At 42.9% G+C, this 27293-nt stretch overlaps 1 protein-coding gene across 4 annotated transcripts in view; it reads left to right on the plus strand.

Annotated features, from left to right (window-relative positions):
• The first annotated feature begins 449 nt into the window (after positions 1–449).
• LOC137369339 (methylcytosine dioxygenase TET2-like) overlaps positions 450–27293 on the plus strand; it is a 207268-nt gene continuing 180424 nt past the window's right edge. Inside the window, exons 1-2 of one of the 4 annotated variants that reach the window (XM_068030397.1) lie at positions 450–1159; positions 1478–1563. The gene's annotated coding sequence lies outside the window, so the exon portion shown is untranslated. The remainder of the gene's footprint in view (positions 1160–1477; positions 1564–27293) is intronic. The other 3 variants (XM_068030396.1, XM_068030400.1, XM_068030398.1) reach the window with 3 other exon arrangements.

The following is a 27293-nucleotide window of genomic DNA, read 5'->3' on the forward strand; positions in this document are numbered from 1 at the left end:
AAGAAGGGGGCCAGGCATGGTTTAAAGCTGGGCTAGGGTTAGGGCTGGAACTGAGCAGAACATAGCCTGAAACAAACCACCTGTTCTGTTAGAGCCAGAGAAGTTTAAAAGGCAGGGACAAGCGGAAGGCTTGGCAATAATGTACTTCCAAAAGGAGTGTACACTCAAACAGGAAAAACACACCCACTGACTTGTTTAAAATAAAACACAAAATCTGCTTTCAGAGAAATGGAAGCATTTATCTTAAAGATGCAAAGTGGGAGGAATGCTGTTGGCAGAAATTCAATACCTAGTGCTGTGGGGAACGTGTGTACTTGTTCGATTTAATCGGCAGATCCACGTGGGTTGTACCAGTGTGTGTATGTGTGTTGGGTGGGCGGGGGAGGTGGGTCTTGACGTGAGTGGAAAAATTGCTGACTCTCAGTGTGCTTTAGGACAGAATGTAGTTTTACCACAACACTGACACATGCCTTCAACAAGTGAGTTCAAACAATAGTCCCTATGGAAATTAAAGAGGGAGTTTTAGAAGCGGTGAATATGATGTAAGAAAGGAAGTGATAAATACATCACTGGGAACGAAACAGGAACTTCTCAGAAAACTGCCTTGTAACTTTACAACTGGCTATAGAATAACAGAGTCAGCTACCTACCAGAATTTTTTTTCTATCTGAGAGACTTGATGGGTGGGTGACTGACTAATCAGAGGGGGTTTCAGTTACGAGGAGCAGTAGACGGGAGAGAGCAGTCCTTGTCCAGTATGCTCCAGTCCAGAGTTTCAATCCAACCTAACTAATGTTCACTATTGTGCAGTTAGAAATCATAGGTCCTTTGTGTTTAAGGACCTAGTAGGGAAATGATTTACAACTACCCAAACAAGCAAACTGATCTTCCTGACAGAGTCCTCACTGGACGGCGCACATGCTAGTCACGTCCACACTTTGAGCTGGGGAAGAGCAACATTGGGGTTTCGTTAGTGATGATAATAGATGTCAGACTGTCATATGAATATTGATGCGAAAGCTAGTCTGCTTTCGTAGAGGAGCAGAAGGAAGCAAGATGGCTGCCCTTTAGGATTTGTTTGAAAGGAGACAGATTGTACTTTGCTGGATTTCTGCGACGCTGAGGGAGATACAGAGACTGGAGTTATTTTTATGTACCGGTAAGATCTTATGCTTCTTATTTGACTGTTTTCTTTGAAGTAGAAATGCGTGAAAATTTACTTTGCATGATCTCATGAAAGAGGGGAAAAGGTGGGGGTTTGCAGAAAATTAGCCAAAGCCTCTCCAACATGGCTGACAATATTAGTTTGATAAAGAAAAAAAATTACCAGTGCAGTACTTGCCTTCTGCTCCCTTTGAAGTATGCAGTCAGGTTTGTAATGCTGCTGTCTGCTTTCATTGTGTAATATTTTTGTATTTTAAGCTATGGAGAATTTACATGATCAGTTTTATCCTTATGTAGTTTTTTCCTCTTTTAGGTTTGAAGTGTTTTTGTGAGAACCCAGTAAAGGGATAGTGGTACTGTGGAACAGGTACTGTGTTTTCACCTCCCTGATGTGTGCTTGTGAGTTTTAATGGAGTCTTTTACATTTTTTTAAATTTGTCATTTATCACTTGTAATGTGTGCAGTGAAACCAATCTTCTAACATGCTGGGAAAGTAAAGTATAAATAAATAAATGAAGGAATTGAAATGGCACAAAGAAGGAGCTGTTGTGTTATGTATTGATTTTTTATATGGAAATCTTTGGCTTTTTTGTGTGTCAGCTTCTATTCGCTTGTTTGGTGACTGACAAGCAGACACAAAGACAAGAGCAGGGAAGAAAGAATCGCCGATCCCAAGGACTGCAAGGTCAGGGGCAGCGAAGGAAATGAAATACTATCTCGCTGCACCATTAAGGGACAGGGGGATTTTGCAGTGAGGTCTCCTTTCTCTCAGCAGTCTCAGTTTCCAGCAAGCCCCGTGTTTCCAATAACTTTGCTGCAGACCGATGAGGGCTACACACAGCCACGACATAGCTGCTTGCTTTACTGTTCACATGCAGGCATTTCCTTACTGCGGTCCAGTATTGATGACTTGTTAAAGCTTTCTGATTGTCCCTCTGCCCCATTTTGGTGGGAATTTAAGATAATCCCCAGTTAGTGCAGTCCATACTGCCAGCTTCCTCCGACATCGTTAGTGGATTGAGAATTGGTGGGGGCAAGCTCTTTTAAGCAGAAAGTGTTCGTTTCAAAAAAGGTGCTTGCACCAACCTCAAAGCAGAAAACATGGAGGGGAGTAAAACGAAGCCCATTTCAGTGAATGAGTGATTTTTGGTATACACTGCTATAGAATTCCTCCACTACCTGTACAAACAAATCACTATCAGTTGTTCTTAGCTTATTGAGAAGGATAAATAGCCATTAGGATTAGCATTTTAATTACCTCCTTGAATATTTGTAGGTCATGAATAAAACAGCCTGGTTATCTGTGTATTTAGATTGTGTATTCTCTGGCTGCTGCTTTCACTTCAAGTTTCGAATTTGTGAGTCTGTAAATTTTGCATAAAAATGTAGTGTGTTGATGGAAGAATGCTGGCAGGATGAAGCTAATGTTTCAGGTGTGCTGAATAAACATGAGAAGAATGTTAGCTGAGACTATTGGCACAACTGAGAGGAAAGTAGCTCTACGATTTGCACAGAAAAAAAACAATATGGGAATGATGTGAGTAGATTTTATTCAACCCCTTATCGGTTGCTACATAACATTTCTCATGATAAGTAACTTAAATTGGACTTAAGCATTCAAATCGTATCTGTTCTGCAGAGGAAAAGATGGTTTAACAAACACTAAACAACACCTCATAATAGAGGCAATGTTGGGGGGCAAATGTCACACAACTTTGAAACTTTTTCAAATATGTGGAGCAAATTGAATATGGTTTGAGTCACATAGTGCAAGTGAAAATTAAAGCCTTAAAACAAATTCTATTTTTTGACTGAATGTCACATGCCAACATGATATCACAATATGTGCAGGGCTGTGTGGTATAATGAATGCATTGCAGTCACTCAGTTCCTTTGTGCTGTGTTGAGCAATCAGAATTATGATAATCACATGCATCTATCAGAAAATAATGTATGCCTGTGACCATGGAGTCTGCTTACTTGGGCAAAGGTGCCGCTGTTTTAAAAATTGAGAGAACTTTGCACTTTAGAAAGAAAAAAACTTGGATTCATAGAGCAACTTTCATATCCTGAGGACAATTCACAATTAATGAAGTACATTTGAAGTTGTTTTGTAGGCAAATGCAGCATCCAAGTTGCATGCAGGGAGGTCCCACAAACAGCAATGAGATAAATAATCAGATGATCTGTTTTTGTGATGTTGGTTGGGGGATAAATATTGGTCAGGATACCAGGGAGAACTTACCTGTTATGGGATCACCTGAGAGGGTAGACGGGTTTAACGTCTCATCTGAATGACAGCACCTCTGACAATGCAACACTCCTTCAGTACTGCACTGGAGTTGGTGGTGGAGGTGGTGCGGGGATGGTGATGGCGGGAGGGTGGGGTGGTGAGCGGGGGATGTGATGTGGTGTCGGTGTGGTTGTGGAGGATATCTGCACTGCAGTATAGATCTCTAGGGAGATAAATAAGGGAGAAAGAGGTGGGCAACAGTTGCTATAAATAAGCAGCTGGTTGAGTGTGGTGTGTAACTATGACATGAAAATATGAAAAAAAAATAAAATGATATATAGTTTGTAATGGGACCATTTCTGGCACTACATATTTTTTAGAAATATTTGCTCAAATCTTTATAATAAAATATTCCTTGTTATTTTTACCTAAAGAATATCAAAGCAAAGGCCTTAAAAACAAAGTGAATATTGCACACCCTCTCGCTTGGATCATCATGCTGAACACTGGACCATCTATTTGCTTAATATAAAGTTAATCCAATGCGAATCAAAATAGTAGAAGGAATTACATGCAGGCATTGTTGCATCAAGTTTGAGAAAACCTTGCAGTTTTGATTTTTGTTTTTGTTTCTGATACTGAATGGCCTATTCTGGTCAGTTTACCACCAGGATCTAAACAAACAGATTCTCAAATAAGTTATTGGAATACTTGACCCAGACGATAGTGAAGAAATACTTTTCTGCTGTTTTATTGCAGCTCATAGTAAGGATATGTGTTGTCAACTCTGTCAAATGAATGAGGAAATGGCAAGTGCTCTGGGTTTGTTTTGACAAGAAAACTCTCAGGCCGCTACCTAACAGCAGCTTATATATGGGCGCACAGTCCGTTATACTAAAGCTCCCATAGCACTGGGCAATAGGGAGAGCCATGGGTCCCCTATCTCACACACAATCATCCTTCAGGGTACACCCTGAGTCCAAACCAGTAGCTGGTACCAAACAACTGTGGTCCAGGAATGAGATTTTGGCACTGATTAAATTTGAACATGAGCTAGTGTTGGTTTTGTTTGCTTCAGCTACCTAGGCCTTAAGTTCCGGACTTATCTCACTAAACCTCTCCGCCTCTCCAACTCTATCTCCTCCTTTGAGCCATTTCTTAAAATCTATCTTTTTGACCAAGGTTTTGGTCATCAGTCCTAATATCTCCTTAATAAAGAACAGAAGATGCTGGAAATACTCAGCAGGCCTGGCAGCTTCTGTGGAGAGAGAAACAGAGTTAATGTTTCAGGACAATTACCTTTCATCAAAACTAATACCTCCTTATGTGGCTCGGTGTCAATTTTTTCTGATACTCCTGTGAAGTTCCTTTGGGCTTGTTTTAGCGTTAAAGGTGCTATATAAATGCTAGTTGTTGTTGTTTTGAAACAAGTGATTGGATTGCCTCACCAACATTCTTTAGGGAAGGAAACTTGTCATCCTGACCTATACATGACTCCAGTCCCACACCAACAAGGTGCACCCTTAACTACCCATCAAAATGGCCTAGCAAGCCAGTCAGCTGAATCAAATAGTTCAGCTGTCCAAGCAGGTAGTCCACCAGCAGCTTCTCAGGGCAACTAGAGATGAATAATACATGTTGGCCTTGCCAGCGACACCTACATCTCAAGAATGAAGTTTTAAAAAGTAGGGTGTGATTTAGTGTACACAGTAAGACAATATAATGGCTGATCTCTTTTGCTGTAACTGGTGGTTTAGGCCACAGACCTTGACCCTTATGCCGAAAGACATAATTTTGGCTAATTATCAGCTACAGCATTTCCACTTTGATGAGCAGCTATTTTGTGCATAGCAAGATTTCACAGATGGCAGGTGGAAAGAATGGGCAATTCATTTGTTTTCTGATGGTGTCAGTTGGGGGATCAATGTTGGTCCAGGACACTGAGACCAGCTCCCCTGATCTTTTTCAAATAGTACCATGGGATCTTACACATCCATCTGAGAGGGCAGACGGGCCCCCTTCTAACATCTAAATCAAAATGCAGCCCCTCCAACAGTGCAGCACTGAAGCATCAGCAGAGATTCTGGGCTGAGGCCTGAGAGGGTGGCAAGAGTACAACCAAAGGAGCTCACATGGCTCTGTTAGCATGGAATGGGCAATTTTCCACCTCATCACCCAGTAACCCAGCGAAGCTAAACATTTCAAGACATTAAGACATTAAGAGGAACTGATGGGGTAGATAGAGCGAAATTATTTCTGCTGGTTGGGGAGTCTAAGACTAGGGAGCACAGTCTAAAAGTTAGAGACAGGAGTGAAATTAAGAAACACTGCTACACAGAAAGGGTGGTAGAAGTTTGGAACTGTCTTCGCAAATGACAATTGATGCTACGTCAATTATCAGTTTTAAATCTGAGATTGAAAGATTTTTGTTAACCAAAAGTATTAAGGGATATGGGGAAAAGGTGGATATGTGGAGTTCGGTCACAGATCAGCCGTGATCTCATTGAACTGTGGAACAGGCTCAAGGGGCTAAATGGCTTACTCCTGTTCCTATGTTCTTCTGCCTGTTCTCAATGAAATAACTTGCATATAGGCAGCACTTTCATTGACATCCCAAAATGCTTTACAGCCTATAAATTACTTTTGAACTGCAGTCACTGCTGTAATGTAGGGAAAAGCCTCAGCCAATTTATGCACAGCAAGATCCCACAAGCAGCAGTGAGATAATGACCAGATAATTTGTTTTTACTGATGTAGGTTGAGGGGTAGATATTATCCAGGACAACTCCTCTGCTCTTCTTCAAAATACTGCCATAGAATCTGAGAGGGCAGACTGAGCATTAGTTTAACGTCTCATCCAAAAGACTTCTGACAGTGTAGCAGTCCCTCAATTCTGCACTGGAATGCATGGCTCAGATCCCTGGTGCAGGTCATGAACTCACAGCCATCCGGCTCAGAGGCAAGAGTGCTACAAACTGAGCTGAGACTGGCACCACAATGATGGAATGAAAATTTAATGAATTTAAAACCAGGCAGGGTACCCAAGCAAGCAGCTCCACTAGATTACCACCCAGATGACGAAGGAGAAATGACCTACATCTTCTCCGATTAACCTGCTATAGCATTCTTTGCTTTCTAAATTGCCTGTAAGTCTGGGAGAAATACCACTGCAAGTGATTCTGCGAATCTCGCATGGCTGTGTGGCATTTACAGAGAGCAACATTTTGGAAATTAAGCCCAGGGCTATCATTTTCTTCTCCTGCATAGCAGTGCATCTCTGGGAATGTGTGACTGTAAACAGACGGAATCGGCATGGCTAGTGTTTGGAGTTTGTTGACTCCACGTGTGAAGTGGGATGGTATTGGCCTGACTCTGCCTCTCTGATAACCTTTCCCCGATCCACTCGTGTATGAGACTTTGCTAGGAACAATTTCTAAACATTAGGCAAAAAAACAGGCACACCGCAGCCAAGAGTAAACTCCTTTCCAAGAAGAACATGTCATGTTAACTTCTTTTGGCAGGGACGGGAGTGTCGAGTGAATGGAACATAGGATTAAAAACTTAAGTTAAAAACTTAAGAACATAGTTTCATACTCGTGGGTTCATAGGAAAAATGAAAGATCCATAATTTTTGAGAAGGGGTGGATAAGGCCGTGTGGTAGGGTTGTTGTGATGAGAGATAAGATAAGAACAGAGAGCCAGGGTCTGATTATTGTAAAAGTAAAAAGCAGAATGTCTCGACATCAGTTGCTTGAACCCAGCACTAAAGGATCCCAAACCAAGCTTTGCGAAGTCCAGAAAGTCTGTATTACATCAGTGCTAAAGTACAACTGTGTCTGAGTCGGAGGAGTTCAAGCATGCTCTGCTGTTTATTGTCTGCCTGAAGATTCACTGATGTGACCTCTTGACAGTTTTAATCAATAAACATCCCTGGTATGAATAGAATATCCTGCTTGTCACTCCTGTCAGGCAAAAAAGCACCATGTGACCTTTGCCACTTCTGGTTGATGCCCCTGTTCAATATTACTTTCTTGAGGTCCTTTTTTTTCTAATATGGTGCATCTCTCTAATTGCGAGGTACATGCAAAGCCATGGGAGAGCACAGCTGTGTGATTTAGCAAGGCACTAGAAAGGCTAATATGCTCACCATGTGGCGTCCTGCGCAACAGACCCAAATATCACTACAGAGATGTGTGCGTCTGGCATGCAGCCCACTGATTTTTCATCCAATGGGTGAATTCACAATGAGAGGATGAAATCTATGATAGCCACTAACAGATCAGATGAAGAACAGGAGAAACAAAAGAAATAGAAGCAGAGTAAGTCACACAGCCCCTTGAGTCTGTGCTACCATTCAATGAGATCATGGTTGATTTTTGACTTTGCAACTCCACTTTCCTGCCTGATCCCCATATCCTTTGACACCCTTAGTATCCAAGAATCTATCTCAGTCTTGAATACACTCAATGACTGAGCATCCACAGTCCTCTGCGGTAGAGAATTCCAAAGATTTACAACCCTGTGAGTAAATAAGTTTCTCCTCATCTCAATCCTAAATGGCCAACTTCTTATCCTGAGACTAAGCCCCTAGTTCTAGACTCTCCAGTCAAGTGAAACAGCCACTCAGCGTCTAGCCTATCAAGCCCCCTCAGAAATTTACATGTTTCAGTGAGATCTCCTCTCATTCTTCTAAACTCCAGAGAGTATAGGCCCATTCTACTCAATCTGTCCTCATAGTACAACTCCCTCATCCCAGGAATCAATCCAGTGAACTTTTGTTGCACCGCCTCTAAGGCAAGTATATCCTTCCTTAGGTACGGAGACTAAAACTGTGCACAGTACAGTGTGACCTTACAAAAACCCCTGTACAATTGCAGGAAGACTTTTTTTGTACTCTTGTAATCAAACCCCCTTGCAATATAGGCGAACATACCGTTTGTCTTCCTAATTGCTTACTGTAGCCACATGTTAACTTTCTGTCTTTCATGTACGAGGGCACCTAAATTCCTCTGAGCACTAACATTTAGGAGCTTCTCACTGTGAAAGATATTCTGTTCTTCTATTCTTCCTACCAAAGTGAAAAACCTCACATTTTTCTACATTGTACACTATCTGTTACCTTCATGTTAACTCACTTAACCTGTCTATATCCCTTTGCAGACATCTTATGTCCTTCTCACAGCTCACTTTCCCATCTAGATTTGTATCATCAGCAAGCTTGGATGCATTACACTGGGTTCCTTCCTCTAAGTCATTAATATAGATTGTAATAGCTGATGCCCCAACCTTGCTAACCCAACCTGAAAATGGCTCGTTTATTCATACTCTCTGTTTTCTGTCCTTCAACTGATTTTCTATTCATGCTAACAAATTACGCCAGAAGCCCTTCCTTATCTTGTGTATCAACCTTTTGTGTGGAACCTCATCAGATGCCTTTTGGAAATCCAAATATACTACATCCAAATGTTCCTCTTTGTCTACTCTGCTAGTTGGATCCTCAAAAAATTGTAATAGATTTGTCAAACACAATTTCCCTTTCGTAAAACCATGATGGCTCTGCCTAATCCTATAATGATTTTCTAAGTGCCGTTACAAATTCCTTAATAATGGATTCCAGCATTTTTGCAATGACAAATGTCACGCTAACTGGCCTGTAGTTCCCTGTTTTCACTCTACCTTCTTTCTCGTATATTTGCTTCATTCCACTGAGACCATTCCAGAATCCAGGGAATTTGGGAAGATCATAACCAGTGCATCAATGATTTCTGCAGCCACCTCTTTAAGGACCCTAGGATGTAGACCATCAGGTCCAGGGGATCTGTTGGCTTTTAGTCCCATTAGTTTCTCCAGTGCCTTTTCTTGACTAATAATTATTTTAAGTTTCTCATACAAGGAGTGATGAGAATGTAGAACTTGCTGCTACATGCAGTGGTTGGAGCAGATTCCACTGACAATGGGGAGTCTTGATGCCTTCTTCAGGGGCGAAGGGAATAGAGGGATTTGAGAAGCAGGTCAGGGAGAGGAAATTAGAGTGGGAGAAAGATTGTGTGAAGTATAAATACCGGGATAGACCAATTGGGTTGAATGGCCTATTTCTGTGCTATAAATTTGATGTAATGCAATGAGCTCTTGCCCAAATTCACGATATGGCTCCCATTATACAAATCTCTGTGCCAGGAGGGCAAACTCATAAAGCTTGCTTGTCACATAGTCTGTAATGTTTCAGACAACAATAAGTATGAAGTAAGATTGCTGATCTGCCATCCTATCTGGCACTTTTAGTAATGCAAGATTTTTGTAGTGTTTTCAGTGAGCCTGTGCCCATCAATGTAAGGAGTTGGCAGGTCTGTGGAGTAGACACTTGGCCCATTTTTAACATCCAGTGCCAGCATCCAGCGCCTCCTGGTCAGATTTAGCATTTTCCAGCTACAGAGGAAGCCCAAGAACACATCTTAATCTCAAACTCGGAAACCCACTCGCAATATAACATGTCCTTACCCCACATTAGGTGCAGTTGTGGCTTTTGTACGGGAAACTTCCGATTTAATGCCCATGAGAACTGAATTAGGGGCTTCTTTCTGTTTACAAGGTTTGTAATTGTCTAGGCTGCTTCCAACTTTACAGGTGGCAGTGTGAAATCCCGCTAAAGGAACAGCACGCCTGTGGTAGGAACAGCATTATAATTGTGGCAGCTACTGCCTCATGTGAACCTTTAGCAACCTTGGCTGCTTGTTCGCGGGTGTATTTGCCGTCTCTAAGCTTAGAGTGTCAGTACTCTCCTCAGCTGCTCCAGTTCGGATAGCTGTCTGTCGGCCCAGCTCCCTGAGACTCCGACACTTTTTTGTTGACTCTTTCTAATAGTTCAACATTAGAGAATTACGACCTGATATCCCGCGGGATGGGGTGCAATAGGTTATTGCACATTCAGTAAGGTCTTCACTGGACTCCTGTTATCTCTTGTAACTTGTAGCAATTGAAGAAAGTTTTGGTGAACCATGAGCGCATTTTAATCCAGTGTGATGCAAAAGGGATTGGGGAAAAAGCAGGAAATGAAGGGTAAATCCCCCGAATCTCAGCAGGGACATGTGTGCGCAGACCTAACCGTCAATGCAGCTCTGTTGGAGAGCAACTCCTCCACCGGGAGCAGGGCATCGCTGAATTTGCTCTCCAAGCCTTCTGTTTTATATCTCAGCAACAGGGTGGTGAAAACGCTCTGCAGCAGTCTCTATAGTCTGCACTGGGTTAACAACAGGTCACTGTAGAAGTGCCACCACCTCCCCTGGCCGCCATACAGCAGCTGCATGGACCAAATGTGAAGCTGCCAAGAACTCGTTCAGACAGGCTGATGCGAAAGCTCGTGTTTGGAGCAGCCACAGTGTCCCGTGATTTCCGAGGCATTCCCAGTTAACATGCCAAGTCTCAAACAATGAAATGTAGCTTCAAAGTCTTCATCAGGAACCGAGAACCCACCAACGGCCTCACTTCAGGCAGACTTCCATGTGTTTGGCCTGTGGCTCGGCTGGGCACATTAGTGAAGAGCTGGTCTACACAGACTGGGCCAGCTCCAGCCTGTGCTGCTGTTGGCAGTTTGCAGCCCAGCGTGCCCATAGAACTACTGCAATTGACTTCAACAGCCCTTAGTCAGGGACCGGCAGATCCTGCTCCTGACCATTATTCAGCAACCTCCTGCACACCACTCTGCTTCCTCCCCAAATGAATTTGTGCATGGAAAAAAGTGAGGAACTCAGCTAGACTGTAATTGTTGAATAGTTTGGTAAAAGCCATACATGAAGAGTGACCATTTGGGGAAGAGATGTCAGAAAAGGGCTCATATTACCTTGGGTATAGAAGATTAAGGGGAAATCTGTGGTGTTTAAAGTATAAAAAGATTTGATAGCTTAGATAAGAAGAACGTTTTCTTCTGGTGGGGGGAATCCAGAATAAGGGAGCTAGGCCATTCAGCAATGAAATCAGAAAGCAGTTCTTCCCACAAAGGGCAGTAGAAATCTGGAATTCTCTCTCCGAAAAGGTTGTGGACACTGGGTCAATTGAAATTTTCAAGACTGAGATTTATAGAGTTTTGTTGGATAAGGGTATCAAGAGATAGGGGGCAAAGGCAGGTAAGTGGAGTTTAGATGCAGATCAGACATTATCTAATTGAATGATCGAACAGGCTGGAGGGGCTGAATGACCTATTCCTGTTCCAATGTACCTAAGAAGACAGTTGTCTCTGTACACCATTTTGACGGAGTTTTCAATGCAGCTTGAACCTTCAACTCTTACCGTGCATTCCACAGCAGAGTTTAAAGGAGACAAGTTCATTATTTTCATAGAATCATAGAAAGTTTAAGGCACAGAAAGAGGCTACTTGGCCCATCGTGTCTGTGCCGGCCGAAAAACATTAAACATTTAAAAAATCTCCCCTGTTAACTGGAGTATGGCACCTGCCTGAACTCTGTCCTATTCAAAAGGGAATTGGATAATTATCTCCAGAGAAAAAAATAGCAGGGCCATGGGGAAAAGGCAGTGGAGTGAGCCTAAGTGTGTTGCTCTTCTAAGAGCTGGTGGAACATGACGAGCTGAATGGCCTCCTTTTGTGCAGCATACATATTAAAATAGCTGCTTTATTCTCTGTGACACGAGTGGTGCAGAAAGGAGCTGAATTGTCACAAGGAGACATTAAATTAGGATGGTTTACCAATATGTGCCATGCAGGATTACAATTTTTCATTTGTAATGATTCATAAAACTAGATGATAAAGTCATAACAGGGATGAGAAAAGATATTTTGTCCTTTCTCAGTAGATCCCTCTGATCTCTTATATACCCAGCATTGCATTTCATTAGATTGTCATTAATCCTATGGTTTTTGCCTGAACTGAGATCATTGCCCAGATTTGACTTTTCAGGAAGACATTTTTCACTGCCCCCTATGCTAAATATATTTATTTCCAATTCTATCTTCTCATCCGCCTTTCATACATTAATTTGCAGTAACAATCTGAGTGTTATACAGGGCCCAACCTGCCAAGAATGAGGTATATTAATTTTGCCACATGAACATTGATTTTAAACTGTTACTGGAATAAAGAAAGAACTTGATTTAAAAAAAAACAGACCCGTGACTGGAAAGACATTTGCATATTTATAGACAGTGCTTAAAAGGGTCAAAAGACCATTCCCTGACACATTCAATCCACAATGGACTTTTGATTACCAGACGTTGAAAGTGGAGGATCTAACATTCCAGGTTGACTGCTAAGATGGCGGAATACACAAACAGACATGGTCACACCAATTAGAAACATGACTAACCTGCTGGACCACCTGAGTTTTTTTTTGAATTTGAACTTGCCACAGAGTTTTGAACTGGCAGAAGGCTGTTTGCTCCTGGGCTGAAAAGAACTCTCTCCTGTCTGCTTCCATCTCTTTCTCACAGAACTGAAATCCACTGAAGATACATGAACCCCATGAGAGGAAAGTCTCCTACAGTGAACAAGGTTTAAGAAGACCACTGGCCCCAACGAAAAGCAAGATCAACCTACAAAAGAACTCCACAGCGAGCTTGAAGGACAGTAACAAAAAATCCCTCCTCAGAGATTGCCTCAAACTGTTCCATCTTATCTTTTCCTCTGCTCTTTTCTGTCTCAATTTGCATGTGCGTATCGCATATGCATGCTAGCGTGGGGCGCGGCATGTATCTGCAGGCATTAACCAAATTAGAGTTTGTAGTTTAAGTTTAATAAAATGTCACCATTCTTCTTTAAACCTAAGAAAGCCTGTTTGTGCTTATTTCTTTGCCTGATAATTGGAAAGTGGTGAACAAGGATTCACCAACGAGGAGCTCAAAACACGGTGTGTTTAAAATCAAGCCCTGTTACAGTAAAACCAGGTGAAGGTGAGAGGGACCCTTGACACCTTTCTCACCTGGTCGTAACAGAAATTTGGGTGCTAGCGTCCAGAATTGACCCACAGAAAAACAAGAGAAATTGGAAGTGGGAAGCCAAATTGTTCCCAATCAAAAAAAGAGCAAGATTGATACAGGTTTTCGTGTGGTTGTGTGTGATTGAAGCTAGTAGCTCTCCAAGCCAGGGTGAAGTAACTTGGAATAAGTTAAAAGCAGTGTCTATGGAGGAGTTGAGGAAAATGGCTGAGCAGTGTGGGATGTCCATACGGGGCAAGGCTAGGAAGTCTGAACTCCTAAGGCTAGTGGCCAACCATTTTTCCCTTGAATCTGAAGAAGCAGAAGCAGTGTTAGAAGTAGACCCAAACAGGGTACTGTTAGCAAAGATACAGTTGGAACAGAGGAAATTTGAATTAGAGGAAAGAGAAAGGGAGAGGCAGCAAAGAGAGAGAGGAAAGGCAGGAGAGGGAGACAGAGAGAGCCTTCCAAAATGAATGTGAAGAGAAAGAAAGAGCCTTCCAGAAGGAATGTGAAGAAAATGAAAGAGAGGAGAGAGAAAAAGAAAGACAGGAGAAGGAACAGGACAGACAGGAGAGAAAAAGCGAAAGAATATCCCAGAAAGAATGTGAAGAGAGTTGAAGCTGCTTGAATTAACTAGGGGGCGACAGAGTAACCCCAGTGAAAGCATGGCCAATATGGAGGAGCATAATTCAGGCCTGGGTACAGAATTGTTAAAACTAGCTCATCTAATCCCAAAATTCAGAGGAAGATATGGAGACTTTTTTGTATCTTTTGAGAAACTAGTAAGGCAGCTAAAATGGCCAACTGAGACCTGGTCTTATTTACTACAGAGCATGCTAACTGGAACAAACCCGTGAGGTTTGTTCCTTGTTGCCAGATGATTGTTCATCAAATTATGAACTGACCAAAAATGCTTTCCTCGGGGCATATGAATTAGTACCCGAAGCCTATTGCCAAAAGTTTAGAACCCTCAAGAAGCAAACTAATCAAACTTATCTGGAGTTTGAAAGAAGTAAGCAACTGACTTTTGACGAGTGGCTGAGGGCTCTTAAAGTACAGCTCAGCTATGAGAATCTCAGGGAAGTAGTTGTGTTAGAGGAATTTAAAAGCTCTCTCCCACTCTCCATAAAGACCCATGTAGAGGAGCAGTGGGTTCAGAGAGCCCGGCAAGCAGCCGTTCTGGCTGATGAGGTAGCTTTAATTTATAAGTCAGTTTCCCAGGGGACAACCTTTCCTAATCACCCCCACAAATCCGAAAAGGACAAAGGATGGGAAGTTGATAGAAGCCCAGGCAATCCTCAAAGAGAAAGGAAAGCAGGAGACACAGGGGGCCCTTCTCCAGCCAAAAAGGAAGGTGCTATGAGCAAAAATGAGATCCAGAGACCAGTGTGCTTCCATTGTAATAAAGCAGGGCATTTAAGAGCTAACTGCTGGAAACTAAAGGGAAAACAGGTAGGGTTGATCAGGGCACACCCACTCAGTGAAGAAGTGAACCTGATGGAAACATAGAAACATAGAAAATAGGAGCAGGAGTAGGCCATTCGGCCCTTCAAGCCTGCTCCACCATTCATTATGATCGTGGCTGATCATCCAACTCAGTAACCTGTTCCCGACTTCGCCCCATATCCTTTGATCCCTTTAGACCCAAGAGCTATATCTAACTCCTTCTTGAAAACATACAATGTTTTGGCCTCAACTGCTTTCTGTGGTAGCGAATTCCACAGGTTCACCACTCTGGGTGAAGAAATTTCTCCTCATCTCAGTCCTGAATGGTTTACCACGTATCCTTAGACTATGACCCCTAGTTCTGGACTCCCCCACCATCGGGAGGATTCTTCCTGCATCTACCCTGTCAAGTCCTGTTAGAATTTTATAGGTTTCTATGAGATCCCCGCTCACTCTTCTGAACTCCAGCGAATATAATCCTAACCGACTCAATCTCTCCTCATACATCAGTCCCAGCTTCCCAGGAATCAGTCTGGTAAAGCTTCGCTGCACTCCCTCTATAGCAAGAACATCTTTCTTCAGATAAGGAGACCAAAACTGCACACAATATTCCAGGTGTGGCCTCACCAAGCACCAAGGCCCTGTATAATTGCAGCGACATCCCTGCTCCTGTACTCGAATGCTCTCGCTATGAAGGCCAACATACCATTCGCCGTTTTTACCGCCTGTTCGACCTGCATGCTTACCTTCAGCGACTGGTGTGCAAGAACACCCAGGTCTCGTTGCACATTCCCCTCTCTCAGTTTAAAGCCGTTCAGATAATAATCTGCCTTCCTGTTTTTGCTACCAAGTGGATAACCTCACATGTATCCACATTATACTGCATCTGCCATGCAACTTACAAAAGGCCTCTACAGCAAGCTCGAAGCACAGTAACAAAAAAACCCTCCTCAGAGATTGCCTTAAACAGTTCCATCTTTTCTTCTACTCTTTTCTGTCTCTATTTGCATGTGCGTATCGTGTATGCATGCTAGCGTGGGGCACGGTGTGTGTCCGTAGGCATTAACCAAATTAGAGTTTGTAGTTATAGTTTAATAAAATTTCACCTTTCTTCTTAAAACCTAAGAAAGCCTGTTTTTCCTCATTTCTTTGCCTGATAACAGGAAAGCGGAGAACAAGGATTCACCAAGGAGGATGTTTAAAATCAAACCCTGTTACAGTCAGGCGAGGTGAAGGCTGAGAGGGACCCCTAGACCCCTTTCTCACCTGGTCATAACACTGAGTTTAACTTTTTCTTGTACCGTTTGTGTATATACTTTGATGAGATGTCCCCTCAATGTTCTCTTCCTGGAGTTTAAGGATTGAACTTGAGCCTTCATTCAAAGCTCATCCCTTTACACTGTGACCTGTCTCCCAGTTCTTCAAGCACCCTCTCCAATCCATGTATATATTTTTATGAAGTGGTGACTAAAACAGCAAGTGGTTTTGTAATTTTGTTCTGACCAGTACATTGTAAAAGCACAACATAATGTTTGTACACTTAAAGTCCATGGATCCACCTCAATACCCTGGCTTTCTCTTTTCGTTTTTATATTTGCTCACCAATGTTTCAATTGCTTGAAAGTGTAATGTGCGCTATTACTCCTGGACCCTCTTTAAGGTTTACTAATTCCATTCCATTCACTCTAAACTTATATCCATTGGCATCACATTTTACATCAATCATTGATCATCAGTGATCTAAACAGTTTTGCAAATTTTTGCTGCATCGATCGCTGACCAATTTTTGTGTCAGAGTTAACATTTTGATAAGCTTACGGTTAGGTTAGTCATCCTAATCAATTATGTAGATCAAAGCTATGTGAACTCTGGCATTACATTCTCATCCCCATGAGTATACTCCAGTCTCCATTTTTAAAATTAATTTCTTATCTAACCCATCTCCTTCCCTGGATTCCATAATAAGCTACATCATATTTTACCTGGTACATGTTCAAATCAGTCAATGAGGCTTATCATATGGGACCTTCCCTTCTAAACCCATGGGGATAATCATGATTCATGTTTTACAATTAATATAATGTTTTTTCTTCTACTTCGAAAAATAATGTGGCCAGTAAAAATGAGTCAGTTTTGGGTGGAGTTTCTGCAGAAACCTGAATAGAACTTCAGACATTTACTGTATGGCTGAGTGGGTATTAGTGGGTTGGTATTGTCATACTGTACTGTTTACTCCATATGTAAGCTGTGCATTGGATCTCGAGGGAAAGGGATGCAAGGCAGAGTTAAAGATTTTTCAATGTAAACTACATGCAGTAGCATATAACACAAATGTGCAGCAGGTGTGAAAATTTGGCTGAAATTATTCCTGTTAGTAGTTTTACTGAAAGTTGTTGGCGCGAGTACAAAACAGAATTCTTCAATTATATCACCAACTGAAGGACTTTCTGCCCTTATATTGTCCAATGCCATCAGTGACTTATTGGACATAGAACAACCACATGTGTATTCCATTTATGCTGCAATTTCCTTGTAATGTAGTGCTGACTAAATTTTTTTGAGAGAAAGGATTGGCAACAAAGTGAAAGGTAGAACCTTTACCGATTGGAATTGTGTGGGTTTTGGCTGGTAGGGCTAGCATCAGCACTGTCTTTGTAGTGACTATGGATGTGGAATCCACGTGGAAGCAATTTTCTGGTTGAGTTGGGCACAAAGGATTCTAGGCAGTAATCAAAGAGAAGCAGAGAATTCTGCTGCTTACCTGACCAACATTCCTCCCTCCATCAACACCACCAGGAAGAGATTCATTGGCCATTCATCTCATGGCTGCTGGTAGAATCTAATGGTGCACAAATGGTTGTTACGTTTGCCTATATAACAGCAATGAGGATCTCAAAGTAATTACTTTATGTGGAGCTCTCTGAGACATTTATGAGAGACAAGATAAGCTGGTATATAAATACAAGACTTTTCTTTCGACAGTTATCGACTCTTACCTCTGAAGGCTCAACCCTTAGCCCTCCTTCATTTATCAACCTGTTCTGCCTCATGATCTCGTCGATGCCAAATGAACCTCCCACACCTTTACTGCTAACTATCTCAGCAACAACTTGCATTTATATAGCGCCTTTAATGTAGTAAAATGTCCAAAGGCGCTTCACAGAAGTGTTATCAGACAAAAATTGACACAGAGCTAAAGAAGGAGACACAAAGCTTGTTTTCTTTTTTCAAGCTGAACATTTCTTTTCCCTAAGCAACTGTGCTATTCCTTACCTCCTTTTGGTCTCTTCTGTCTCCTACAATTGCCAGGCTTTTAAAAACCAAGCTCGGCACAACTTAACTCTACCAGATCTTTTCTTTTTAACATTGGTGATGTCCTGCACTGGGGGCTTTGAACTTTCACCTTGCTGTCTCTCAATTTAAAAACAATGCACGGAAATCTTACGGCTTTAAAATCATTTTTAGTCTAAGTAGATTGCTTTTTGAAGAGAAGGTGGCTCTTAAGAGAGCTGGTGGCCTTGCTTAAGTTAATGTTCACAATTTATGACTACAGCACTCCAGTGAGCTAATAGCCATGGCGACCAGGCTCAATGAAAGAATTGAGCTCAGTCATATTAGGCTTACAGATGAACAGGAGATTCATTCTGACATGTTGATCTACAAAGAAGTGGGGTGGCACAGTGGCGCAGCCTCACAGCTTCAGTGACCCGGGTTCAGTTCTGGGTACTGCCTGTGCAGAGTTTGCAAGTTCTCACTGTGACCGCGTGGGTTTTCGACGGATGCTCTGGTTTCCTCCCACAGCCAAAGACTTGCAGGTTGATAGGTAAATTGGCCATTATAAATTGCCCCTAGTGTAGGTAGGTGGTAGGAGAATGGTGGGGATGTGGTAGGGAATATGGGGTTAATGTAGGATTAGTATAAGTGGGTGGTTGTTGGTCAGCACAGACTCGGTGCCCCGAAGGGCCTGTTTCAGTGCTGTATCTCTAAATAAATAAAATAAATAAATAAGTGGATTACTGTATTCCAGGTTGGGGGGATTGGAAAGACAATATGGCTGTTTGGGTGTTTATTCTGAGAGAAATCTCTAAGCAGTAAGTGGAATGACTTGCATTTCTTTGCAGCTCAGTGTGGTTTTTTTATAAAGGAAGAATGACACAGGAAAAGAGGTCAGAAAATAGCAGAACAGTAAAAAAAACTTCCTCATTGAAGACCTTAACCACGAGTTAAGACCACTCTTAGACAAGAGATGGGACCTCTGTAAAATTGAAATGTAAAGTCATCCAGGCAAAGAGGCAAACCATTGATTCGATTTTATTCTCTCGAAAGGAAATGTTGTTCTGATGGAAACTTATGATAAAAAAAGTTATATGTTCTGTCCACATGACAACAGTTGGACTGATAAAAGGAAGTGTTTTTTTTGCTAGATATCAGAATTACGCTTATTTAGGAAATGGTCGGTGTTTGGGCCAGTATTCTGCAGTGACATGTGCTGTGCAGCCCGTCCAACACGTTTCATCTCATTCCTCAGTGTAGTACCAGACTTTCACTGCTCCCCATCATAGTGTAACAACAGACCCTTGCCTTGTTTCCTCTTCTCTCCCATCCTTCAGTTTCAGTATCAGCAAACGCAGACACGTTTTTTAAAGGGATAATGATCTTTGGCTGTGTCACTCAGCTTTGCTGCCAAACCTTTTGCTCTGGTTTGCACGATGCCTGCTGCAAACATCCCCGTGCATCTCCTTGTCCCCAACTCCTTAAAAGGGTTCGGTGCACGATCCCATTTCAAAATCGGAATCCAAAGCAGAGTTCACTCTTAAAGGGCGCGGTACTCACTTTCTGTCATTTTGTCTCCAGGCTTCTGGAGAGTTTTAGAACATAGAACATAGAACAATACAGCACAGTACAGGCCCTTCGGCCCACGATGTTGTGCCGAACCTTTAACCTACTCTAAGATCTAAGTAACTACCTACCCTTCATTCTACTATCATCCATGTACCTATCCAAGAGGCTCTTAAATGTCCCTAATGTACCTGCTTCTACTACCACCGCTGGCAGTGCATTCCACGCACCCACCACTCTCTGTGTAAAGAACCTACCTCTGACATCTCCCCGAAACCTTCCTCCAATCACCTTAAAATTATGCCCCCTGGTGATAGCCCTTTCCACCCTGGGAAAAAGTCTCTGACTATCCACTCTATCTATGCCTCTCATCATCTTGTACCCCTCTATCAAGTCACCTCTCATCCTTCTTCGCTCCAATGAGAAAAGCCCTAGCTCCCTCAATCTTTCTTCGTAGGACATGCCCTCCAGTTAAAATTTATTTGAGGATCTGGTCTAAACGCATTGAGGGTAGATTAGAACATTACAGCGCAGTACAGGCCCTTCGGCCCTCGATGTTGCGATGACCTGTGAAACCATCTGACCTACACTATTCCATTTTCATCCATATGTCTATCCAATGACCACTTAAATGCCCTTAAAGTTGGCGAGTCTACTACTGTTGCAGGCAGGGCGTTCCATGCCCCTACTACTCTCTGAGTAAAGAAACTACCTCTAACATCTGTCCTATATCTATCACCCCTCAACTTAAAGCTATGTCCCCTCGTGTTTGCCATCACCATCCGAGGAAAAAGACTCTCACTATCCACCCTATCTAACCCTCTGATTATCTTATATATCTCTATTAAGTCACCTCTCCTCCTCCTTCTCTCCAATGAAAACAACCTCAAGTCCCTCAGCCTTTCCTCGTAAGACCTTCCCTCCATACCAGGCAACATCCTAGTAAATCTCCTCTGCACCCTTTCCAAAGCTTCCACATCCTTCCTATAATGTGGTGACCAGAACTGCACGCAATACTCCAGGTGCGGCCTCACCAGAGTTTTGTACAGCTGCAGCATGACCTCGTGGCTCCGAAACTCGATCCCCCTACTAATAAAAGCTAACACACCATATGCCTTCTTAACAGCCCTATTAACCTGCGTAGCAACTTTCAGGGATTTATGTACCTGGACACCAAGATCTCTGTTCATCTACACTGCCAAGAATCTTCCCATTAGCCCAGTACACTGCATTCCTGTTACTCCTTCCAAAGTGAATCACCTCACACTTTTCTGCATTAAACTCCATTTGCCATCTCTCAGCCCAGCTCTGCAGCCTATCTATGTCCCTCTGTAACCTACAACATCCTTCGGCACTATCCACAACTCCACCGACCTTCGTGTCATCCGCAAATTTACTAACCCACCCTTCTACACCCTCTTCCAGGTCATTTATAAAAATGACAAACAGCAGTGGCCCCAAAACAGATCCTTGCGGTACACCACTAGTAACTAAACTCCAGGATGAACATTTGCCATCAACCACCACCCTCTGTCTTCTTTCAGCTATCCAATTTCTGATCCAAAGCTCTAAATCACCTTCAACCCCATACTTCCGTATTTTCTGCAATAGCCTACCGTGGGGAACCTTATCAAACGCCTTACTGAAATCCATATACACCACATCCACTGCTTTACCCTCATCCACCTGTTTGGTCACCTTCTCGAAAAACTCAATGAGGTTTGTGAGGCACAACCTACCCTTCACAAAACCGTGCTGACTATCGCTAATGAACTTATTCTTTTCAAGATGATTATAAATCCTGTCTCTTATAACCTTTTCCAACATTTTACCCACAACCGAAGTAAGGCTCACAGGTCTATAATTACCAGGGCTGTCTCTACTCCCCTTCTTGAACAAGGGGACAACATTTGCTATCCTCCAGTCTTCCGGCACTATTCTTGTCGACAATGACGACATAAAGATCAAGGACAAAGGCTCTGCAATCTCCTCCCTGGCTTCCCAGAGAATCCTAGGATAAATCCTATCTGGCCCAGGGGACTTATCTATTTTCACACTTTCCAAAATTGCTAACACCTCCTCCTTGTGAACCTCAATCCCATCTAGCCTAGTAGTCTGAATCTCAGTATTCTCCTCGACAACATTTTCTTTCTCTACTGTAAATACTGACGAAAAATATTCATTTAACGCTTCCCCTATCTCCTCTGATTCACACACAACTTCCCACTACTATCCTTGGTTGGCCCTAATCTAACTCTAGTCATTCTTTTATTACTGATATACCTATAGAAAGCCTTAGGGTTTTCCTTGATCCTATCCAGCAATGACTTCTCGTGTCCTCTCCTTGCTCTTCTTAGCTCTCCCTTTAGATCCTTCCTGGCTAGCTTGTAACTCTCAAGCGCCCTAACTGAGCCTTCACGTCTCATCCTAACATAAGCCGCCTTCTTCCTCTTGACAAACGCTTCAACTTCTTTAGTAAACCACGGCTCCCTGCCTGACAGGTACATACTTATCAAGGACACGCAGTAGCTGCTCCTTGAATAAGCTCCACATTTCGATTGTGCCCATCCCCTGCAGTTTCCTTCCCCATCCTACGCATCCTAAATCTTGCCTAATCGCATCATAATTTCCTTTCCCCCAGGTACTGGCAGATCTGAGAAGTATTTTCAGATTTCTATGTCTTACGAAACAAAAAATATTCACGTTGAATTAACAGAGACAAAACATCATTGTAACACTAATTGTTCTCCCACCGGTAGAAATGTGTTAAAGAAACTTTTCCCCTGAAAGAATTGTCCCTTTAATCTATCGGGGGTAATCACGCACGCCCAGTTCCTCACTCTCAGAAAGTGCTGTCAGAGATAGGGCTGGGGTCCTATGATCCAACACTCCCAGTAGGACCATCCCATTCAAAGGTAGTGCAGGGCACAGGGAGGAGGGCTGATCCCAGGATGGATTGACACTCACAGGGAGCACAGGCAGAGACAGGAGGGATGATTGCTCCATTGAACGCTCTCGGCAGGAAGCAACGTTAATTGACAGAGAGCGGAGCTTAAGAAATGACAGAAGCTCCTGACTTCCTTGCTTATGTTGAAATGAGAACACGAGAAATTGCGACTCGGAGAGATGCGCAACCTGTAGGTGCCACTGGATCATGGAATAAGTTGCAGGCCAGAGCAATGTCGCCCCAACTTCTCACCCACCAACCGTGCGGGAAGCGTTGGATTCTGCTTCTCTAATTGTGTCACCATTGCGACGTGTTTTCAAACTCGGCAGTACAGTTTACAGCACAGAGAGTTCGGTTGCATCCCCTTCACACTGCGGTGATACCTTAAACCTGTACTCCTGCTTTACCTCAGCGTTATCTTGTCCAGCTGACCTGTGGAATTATTCAATGTGCTGATACGTTTTTCAAACAAACTTTTTACCTGGTGGTTTACCAGTTTGCAATCTAATTATGTTATTTTTGTTAGTCTTCATTTGTAGTCTGAAGAACTTATTTGGGCTTGCGATCTACGGCAAAAGCTTGCATTTATACCATCTTTAACATAGCAAAACGTCAAAAGGTGCTTCCTTAAGCCAAATAGCAAGATATTGGGACTGGTAACCAAATGTTTGGTCAAAGAGATAGGTTTTAAGGAGGAGAGCGAGGCAGAGGGCATTATGGACGGAATTTCAGAGCTAATGGCCTAGACAGTTGAAGGCACAGTCACCAATGTTGGGGCAAAGGGAATGGGGGATGCACAGAAAACCAGATTTGGTTGAATGTAGATATTCTTGAACAATTGAAGGAGTGGAGAGGATTACAGTTATGAAGAGGCGAGGCCATTGAGGGATTTGAAAGCAAGGATGAGAATTTTGAAATCAAGGTATTGGTGGACCGGGAGCTAATTTAGGTCAGCAAGCACAGGGGTGATGGGAGAATGGAACTTGATACGAGTTGGGACACCCACAGCAGTTTGTTGAATGAGCTAAAGTTTATAGTGAGTGGAAGATGGGAGGCCGGCTGGGACTGCATTGGAATAGTCAAATCTGGAGATAAGAAGAGCATGGATGAGGGTTTCAGCAGCCAGTGGGCTGAGGATGGAGATGAGATGGGAATTTTGTAGCAGTAAAAGTAGGCAGTCTTAATGTTGGGGAGGATATCAGGCTGGAAACTCAGCTCATGGTGAAATCGGAAGCCAACATTGAGATTAATCTGGTTCAGCCTGAGACAGTGGCCAGGGAGGGGGATAAAATTGGTGGTGAGAAAATGGAGGTTGTGGCAGGGCCTGAAGCCAGTGGCACAATCCTCCTTAATTCAAGGAAACTGCGCTCTTCCAAAATTGAATGTTGGATGAGCAGCCTGACAAGACAGAGCTAATGAGAGCAATCTTGCTCAGTTCTTCAACAACGAAGCAATTCAAATTCCCCCTGCTCAGCAACAACAGTTCCTTCCTTCAAATTTATAATTGTAGTTTGAATTGTATGAAAGCTGTGTCCCACTTTCAGCATTGTTAATGATTACATGCAACACTTTAAGCAATGTTCCCAAATGAATCTATGTTTTCATGCCACAACATATTTTAATCAAACTCTCAAACCATATTTGGGGAGCAACAAAATGAGAAAAAATAGAGTTCCTTATTTAATCAGAATCAGTATCTTTTAGACTTCCAGATTTGGAATGGCACCATATATTGATCCTATTTAAAAAAACATTTGTTCTGCAACTTGTATACACCCAAACTTGTGAATACCTTTTACCCTCCTCCTGCAAATGCTTCCCTGCACAATCTCTGGAATCATTTCAGCACTTAACTATGGAAAGAGGCGGTATTCACTTTCCAGCATTCCTCCTAAGTGTTTAGTGCACACAAAGACCTCACCTATCTTGCTTCACCTTGGGTAACCCATCAGGGAGTGGTAAAACTTGCTGCAGGCTGAATACCTGTTGCAACACGTCTGGTTGGGAATCAGTGCTGTTTTAAAGATCAGTTTGAGAGATCACCAAAAATATCAAGCTGAGCAGAAACAAAACCTTTTGGGCAATGTCTATGTAACCAGGAGTATGTGAGGATTAAACTGAAGGTAAGACGGACTGTTCATCACTAAAACAGTGCTACAGCCTCTGCTGCAGAAATGACAATGTTGTAACTGAATCGAAGACTTAGATTTATATAACTCTTTGGCTCGTCCCAAATGCTTTACAGCCAATGAAGTAATTTTGGGATGTATTTGCTGTTGTAATGTAGGAAGCACAGGAGCCAATTTGCTGGGTCCTAAAAACAACAATGTGATAATGACCAGATATTCTGCTGTCTCGTGATGTTGCTTGAGGGATAAATATTGCTCAGGACACTGGGCAGAACTCCCCTGCTCTTCTTCAAAATGATGTCATATTAACATGTCATCTGAAAGACGGCAACTCTGACAGTGCTGCACTTCTTCAGAACTGAACTATAGTCTCGCTGTAGGTTTTGTGCTCAAAACCTTTGAGTGGGACTGACAGAGAGTTGAGAGCACTACCACTAAGACTGCTTGAGCTTTGGAAAATCACAAAACAAAGTAAAGTGTGATTTTATTTTATACCCAGCAAGATAAGCGATATGAAAGCTGATCAATGCAACATTTATTTTGCTTTTGATGCTGAATGGAAATGTGTTTGGTACTGATCTCATCAAATTGCTTTCCTTTCAGGGACACCTGGTACTATGTCCCTATTGGCTTATGTTGTGAGGTGTTTAAATTACGGTGTCAGCTGCTTAGACATTGAATTGTATAGTTTTCAGATGATCATTGAAAGGGTTTTGCGTCTCCTCACAGCTTTACTCTCATTGTTTGCAATGTATGGAGCATATTTTTCATTTTATAATGCTCAGGATCTCCATTTGCATTCCCAGGGCATGACGTGCTCTCCCGAAGCTACTAACAGCAAAAACTAGATGTATGTTTCGGGAAATGGATGGATTTTGATCTACAAAATCAGTCAAACTACACAGAGTACAGCAAATAGAAGAGGGACTGCAGTCTTTGACCTTTTACTTCAGCGCACACTGATGGGATAAGAGTCCCATCTCTATTTTCTGTAAGGGTTCAAACAGGCCCAACCAAATTATTAACAGACAGATAACACAAAATTGGTACAATATGGTGCTGTTTGAGAGAGGCTATAAGAGGAAGACATGAGAATGCTACTTTGGAGGCATGGGAAGAGTCTGAAGTTTGAGGTGAGGTACATCACTGAGGCATGGTAGAGGCAGCTTAACACTGCCTTGTCTCATGCAATACAGTTTCTGCAAGTACTTGGTGCTGAGACAGGATGCCTGAGATAGGAAAGTGTCTCATTCTGCTACATCAACATGGAGCAAGCAGTGAGGAGATGGAGCAGTGATGAGATGGACAGAAGGGGATGGGCAAGATGGGATGGACAGTAGAGGATGAACATTAGAGGATCGGCAAGACATGATGGGCAGTAGGGGATGGACAGGAAGGGATGGACAGTAGAGGATGGACAACAGGGGATGGACAGTGGGGGATAGGCAGGAAGGGACAGACTGTAGGGGATGGACAGTAGGGGATAGGCAGGACAGGATGGGCAGTAGGGGATGGACAGGAAGGAATGGACAGTAAGAGATGGCAGTAGGGGATGGGCAGGAAGGGACAGACTGTAGGGGATGGACAGTAGGGGATAGGCAGGACAGGATGGGCAGTAGGGGATGGACAGGAAGGAATGGACAGTAAGAGATGGCAGTAGGGGATGGGCAGGAAGGGACAGACTGTAGGGGATGGACAGTAGGGGATAGGCAGGACAGGATGGGCAGTAGGGGATGGGCAGGAAGGGATGGACAGTAGGGGATGGCAGTAGGGGATGGGCAGGAAGGGATGGACAGTAGGGGATGGACAGTAGGGGATGGGCAGAAGGGGATGGACAGTAGAGGATGGACAGTAGGGGATGGGCATTAGAGGATGGACAGTAGGAGATGGGCAGTAGGGGATGGATAATAGAGGATGGACATTAGGGGATGGATAGTCGAGGATGGACAATAGAGGATGGACATTAGGGGATGGATAGTCGAGGATGGACAATAGAGGATGGACAGTAGGGGATGGGCAGTAGAGGATGGATAGTAGAGGATGGACAGTAAAGGATGGACATTTGGTGATGGATAGTGGAACATGGACAGCAGTGCATGGACAGCAGAGGATGGACAGCAGAGGATGAGCAGTTGGGGGTGGAGAGTAGTGAATGGGTGATAGAGGATGGACAGTAAGAGATTACAGTAGGAGAAGAAGGAGTTGGAGGTGGAGAAGTTGGAAGTGGAGGAGTTGGAGGTGGTGGGATTGAGAGCTGATAGTAAGAACCCTGCAGAAATGAAATGAGTCGTGTTAACTTGTTGGTGAAGAAGTCAAAGCTGAATCAGATCTATGGTGTTGCTTTCATTATGAATGAGCTTGAAAACTCAAGGGAGGCAGGGGGTATAGAATGGGTCCTTCTGGCAGCTGTAAGGACCCAATATAAAACGATTCTGTATTATTTAAAACCAATTCCTAGAGGACCAGATCGAAAGCTGGATTGATATTATAGTAGAGAACAAGGGATCAAATCCCACCATGGTAATTTGAGAACCTGAATTCAGTTCCAAACAAATCTGGAAATAAAAAGCAGGTATAAGTAAAAGTGACCATGAAGCTGTCATAAAGTCC

This window comes from Heterodontus francisci, chromosome 4 (genome assembly GCF_036365525.1).
Source record: "Heterodontus francisci isolate sHetFra1 chromosome 4, sHetFra1.hap1, whole genome shotgun sequence".
NCBI classification, from domain to species: domain Eukaryota; kingdom Metazoa; phylum Chordata; class Chondrichthyes; order Heterodontiformes; family Heterodontidae; genus Heterodontus; species Heterodontus francisci.